At 35.4% G+C, this 5868-nt stretch overlaps 1 pseudogene; it reads right to left on the reverse strand.

The window, feature by feature from the left end:
* Positions 1 to 356: 356 nt before the first annotated feature.
* LOC119190632 lies at positions 357 to 5475 on the reverse strand (annotated as a pseudogene).
* Between the last annotated feature and the right edge of the window lie 393 nt (positions 5476 to 5868).

The following is a 5868-nucleotide window of genomic DNA, read 5'->3' on the forward strand; positions in this document are numbered from 1 at the left end:
GGTATAGTCAGGGTGGATGCCGGCAGCAAAACGACACTTTTATATTAGGCACACTATATTTCTAAGTTCCGCTTTACTTATGTTCAGACCAGAGGTTACAAATCAACTGCCCTGCATACGTGCTACAACGATCTTTTATACGTTCGGATGAATTCAAAAAGTAACCGACAATAAAATCAAGACACTCTAAATATTACAATTATGTATCAAATTATATAATATTAATTCATATGGCATTTAACTTGTATTTTAACAAGTAATCACTAAGAATAAGTAATTGTTTAAAAGGTAATTTATAATTAAGTCCGCCGGAAGGTAACAACCGGACGGCGTTAGTTAATATTTAGATTTTACTCTATGTTCATAATACAATTATTATAATAATCAGCTAAATAGGAAAAATTATTAATCTATTAAATATTATGTTATGTACTGCTGAAGCTAGGACCGGAAGTCGATAACATTCGGCCATCCTGAGTTTGCCGTGTCCCACGGCGATCGGCCATGTTACTTGATGCTGGTTTTTCGTGGAGTTGCTGCATCTGAAATTGTACAATACAAGCAGTATACTTTTCAATATAAAATGTAATCACACTTTGATATAAATATAATATGTTAACAGATAATTCTATTTGCGTATGAAGCAGTGCATTTTTCGTTTCATTAATACTGGCATCTATGCATAATATTATCACACAGCTTTTATCTATATAATATGATCACACAGCATTTATATATATATTGATCACACAGCGTTTATATAGTTATGATCACACAGCTTTTATATAGTTATGATCACACAGCTTTTATATAGTTATGATCACACAGCTTTTATTTATATATGATCACACAGCTTTTATTTATATATGATCACACAGCTTTTATTTATATATGATCACACAGCTTTTATTTATATATGATCACACAGCTTTTATTTATATATGATCACACAGCTTTTATTTATATATGATCACACAGCTTTTATTTATATATGATCACACAGCTTTTATTTATATATGATCACACAGCTTTTATTTATATATGATCACACAGCTTTTATTTATATATGATCACACAGCTTTTATTTATATATGATCACACAGCTTTTAATTATATATGATCACACAGCTCTTATGAACTGGAATTAAAATGGGATAAATAATATTGAATGTTTTAATTCAATTGCCAGTATTTAATTACAAAATAACATATAATATATTAGATTTTGATTTAACTTTCTAATAGGTCTATTAGGTCATCCCTGTCAACTTCATGATCACTTCCACTACTTTCATCGGAAATAGCTGAATTATAAGGTCGAAGGGCATCACCGCGTACTATTGCTGTAAAGTTTCTGTATCCCTTCATACCCTTTATGCTGCTTATTGTGTAACGATCTAATGAATAATCAGCTTTGCACACTTTATATGGCCCAGTATATAATCCGTTTAGTTTTCTAGTAACGTTAACGCTTTCTCTAGTTATTCCTCCTTTCCACAATACTAATTGACCTATCGAATATTTAACGCATTTCCTATGACTTCGGTCGAAACGGTCCTTCATGAGAGTCATATTTTTATCAATGCGTAACTTAGCTTCACCCCGTCTCCCTTGTAACGCCCGAGACTGACCTTCAAAGTCTGTAGGATCTCCACTAGGATAGGCTGGTAACCGCGAATTAGAGTGACCAAATAATAACTTGAAAGGCGGAAAACCTGTTACTGCGTGAGGAGTGTTATTAATGCCCCAAACTATATCCGAAAGGTGGTCGTCCCAGGTACATTCACTACTTGACATAGTATTTAAACCATTAATCAAAGTCCGATTGACACGCTCCACTTGTCCATTCGATCTAGGACTTGCGATAGCATTTAAAATATGTTTAAATTGCATTTCCTCAGCGAATTGTTTGAAATATCTGCTAGTAAATGCTTTACCTCTATCTGTGATGATTCTGTTCTTTTAAGTGTTTTATAGTCTCTACAGAACCACAGTTTTTAACAGCTCTTGAAAATACATATTTTGTAAATGAGTCTATAACAACAAGTATGTAACAATTTCGTTTCCGAGTTTTAACAAATGGTCCCAAATGATCAACATGTAATGTATGCATCGGGACTGCCACCTTCTCTATGGGGTGCAATTCTCCCTGCAATTTACCGTGTTCCCCTTTTCCATAAGCGCAACGAAGACATGATTTTATATATTTTCGAATAAATCTAGTCATGCCCTTGAACCAAAATTGGGCTTTAATGGTCTTTTCGGTTTTATCAAAACCTGGATGGCCTATTTGATCATGGAGTTTCTGTAGTAAGCTCCATTTCGCCAATTTAGGTATAACGAAACGATCACCATTAAGCGTTTTTCTATAGAGAAGATCATCCTTTATTGAATAATTATTAGTAATATCCCTATTATCAGTACCGTTTTGCAATTGATTCAAAATTGACTGAATATTTTCGTCTTGTATTTGCAAAGTTAATAACCAATCAGACTCTTTTACCATTAAAATACTAGGTGCCGGGTTTCTACTCAAAGCGTCTACATGCTTCATTCGATCACCAGATCGGTACTCAATCTGTAGGTCATAGTCCTGTATTGACAGCCACCACCGGGCTATGCGGGGAATTAAGTCTTTTTTAATTAAAGTAGTTCGTAAAGCTGCACAGTCGGTCACAACAGTTATGGGGATTCCTATTACATACATTCGAAATCTTTTAAGTGATTCTACAACAGCTAGGGTCTCTAGCTCATAGCTATGATAAAATTGTTCTTCTCTGGACGTAACTCTACTAAAATATGCAATTGGTTTAAGCGTTCCATCGGTTTGGTATTGCAAAAGAATACCACCTAACCCTAGTTTACTTGCATCGGTATGAATTTCTGTGCGTGCATTTCTATCATAAATTCCTAAAACCGGCCTTTCTGAAAGCCGTTCTTTTAGGGTTTGAAAGGATTTCTCTTGGTCTGGACCCCAAGTCCATTCAACGTCCTTTTTAGTAAGTTTTGTGAGGGGTCTAGCTATTTCTGCAAAACCACGAATGAATTTTCTAAAGTAAGATGTTAGACCGATAAATTGTCGAATTTCGTGTATGTTTCGCGGTTTCATATAATTAGCTACACAACTAATTTTGGCCTGTCCTGGTCGTATTGTACCAGCAGTAATCTCATGACCTAAATAGTTGGCGCTTTGTTTTAGGAACGAACACTTATTTAAATTTAATTTTAAGTTTGCTTTGGACAATAATTGCAAGACCTTTTCTAATAGCCTGAGCCCATCATCAACAGATACTGTAGGCAACATGACATCATCAAGATATGTTGCTACATCATTACCTAGTTCACCCAAAACAATTTTGATTAAACGTGAGAAAACTGCAGGTGCATTGGCCAGACCAAAAGGCATCTTTAAAAATTCGTACTGACCTGAGGGCGTAACAAACGCGGTCTTGTGAATAGAATCATCTGATATTTTGACTTGATAATACCCTTGTGCGAGATCTAATGTTGTAAAGAATGATTTTCCTGATAAGCGAGTAACCTGGTCCTCTATATGAGGCAGGGGGTATCTATCTTTAACTGTACGCGAGTTTAATGCCCTGTAGTCTATGCATAATCTGTAATCGCCCCCTTTTTTCTATCTAATTCGCCTACGTTTAAATCAGATAATTGTAACTTATTATGGAAAGGTTGAATAATTGTCATTACTTTCCTGTCACTACAGTTTAAGTTTTTAACAAGTTCGGCGCGTGCTATAAGCCTGTTTCGTTCCCACTTAATGATATCGTTTCCTATGTTCATTATTTTTAAATAGCAATCCCTGGACCTTATAAGACCGCTTACAATAATATAAGCAATACTTCCTAGCTCATAATACACAGAGTTCGTTAAAAATATACAATCATTATAAGTGGGTACATCAATAAAAACTTTTACTAATGCCGTACATTGTTGCGAGATTATAGTGTAATCTTTCACATAGACCGGGAATTTTGTAACGAAATCTATCATACCTAACTGTATCTTACATAGATGACAATCTTGCTCTACTTTTTTAACAAAATTGACCGAGGTTTCGGTAATAACCAAACTTAAATCCCTTTGATTAATCATAGTTTGACCAATTATTAAATCTATATCAGCTAAATCATTATTAGTTAACTCAACAGAACCACTTATTTTAATATTGTCTACATAGACATCTATCCAAGAGGTTCCCATTGAATTGGAATATGCACCACCAAAACCTTTCATTTTTTACCACTGACGGCGCGATTTTTAACATTAAATTATTAGCTCGTTTCGTGCTTAAAATGTTCAAATTACTACCTGTATCTATGAATGCTACAAGGTTTTGGCCCATAACTATGACCATTTTTTTATACAAATTCATATAAATGTTGTATGTTGTAAAAAAGATGTTACCGACCTTCTGCTGTTGTCGAGATGAACTGGTAGCATACCAACAGGTGGAAGACGTGTGGCCTGGACGATGACAGATTTCACACCGTGGAACTCTGCAGTCCTTGGCTTCGTGTCCTTGTCTTCTACAAGCGTAGCACTTCTTGGGCAAACAGTCATTTTCCCGTGAGCTCGATGCGACATCACTACCTCTCTTCCACGACGTACTTTGGCGTTTAAGACTGCTAGGAGCTTCTATTTGCTTATAGTTTTCGAGTGACGATAAATATCCGTAATAAAGCTGCTGCGGTGTGTCGCATTGGAAAGCTTTTGCGTTGGCTCTTATTTCAACCGGTAATCCCCTGATGACACATGAAATCGCCGCCTCGCCTATGATATTACATTTCTTCAGTAAGGATATTTTATCGTGAAAGTATTTCGTCATAGTTTCACTGTCGGATTTCTTTCTTGCAAGCATAACTTCTAAAAGATCTACATAGTCCGTAGAACGCGGAAATGCAGTTTCTAAAGCATTTTTCCACTCACTCCATGTAAGATTATAATCCTCCAAGTCGTCGTACCATTCCCTTGCGGAACCCCGAAGGCGTATCTGCATAATAAACTGACGATCCGTATTGTCCCAGTTATACACATCCCCCAACTGGTCGATTTTATGCAACCACCCTTTCACGTTACTAGTTTTTTCATCCGGTCGGAAGTCGGGATAACTTCAGCGTCTATTTGAGTCACCCGTCGCCTTTTCCGTTTGTATTGTTTGCGAGCAGAATCTTCGTCATCAGATGAAGAAAAAAAATCTTGGTTTTCGTTATCGTTAGAAGACAAAGATTCAACATACCTCCTTTTCTTTACGCCGATGCCATCAATAAATGGGCCGGACATAATCCCACTTCTGATATGTTGATGTGGTATAGTCAGGGTGGATGCCGGCAGCAAAACGACACTTTTATATTAGGCACACTATATTTCTAAGTTCCGCTTTACTTATGTTCAGACCAGAGGTTACAAATCAACTGCCCTGCATACGTGCTACAACGATCTTTTATACGTTCGGATGAATTCACAAAGTAACCGACAATAAAATCAAGACACTCTAAATATTACAATTATGTATCAAATTATATAATATTAATTCATATGGCATTTAACTTGTATTTTAACAAGTAATCACTAAGAATAAGTAATTGTTTAAAAGGTAATTTATAATTAAGTCCGCCGGAAGGTAACAACCGGACGGCGTTAGTTATTATTTAGATTTTACTCTATGTTCATAATACAATTATTATAATAATCAGCTAAATAGGAAAAATTATTAATCTATTAAATATTATGTTATGTACTGCTGAAGCTAGGACCGGAAGTCGATAACAAGAAATAAAATGGATTTTATATTAGGGCTACCATTTTTTTATTCCAACATATCCGCACACAAAACTCTAATATAGCAAA

The sequence above is a fragment of the Manduca sexta genome, chromosome 25 (assembly GCF_014839805.1).
Source record: "Manduca sexta isolate Smith_Timp_Sample1 chromosome 25, JHU_Msex_v1.0, whole genome shotgun sequence".
In the NCBI taxonomy this organism is placed as follows: Eukaryota; Metazoa; Arthropoda; class Insecta; order Lepidoptera; family Sphingidae; genus Manduca; species Manduca sexta.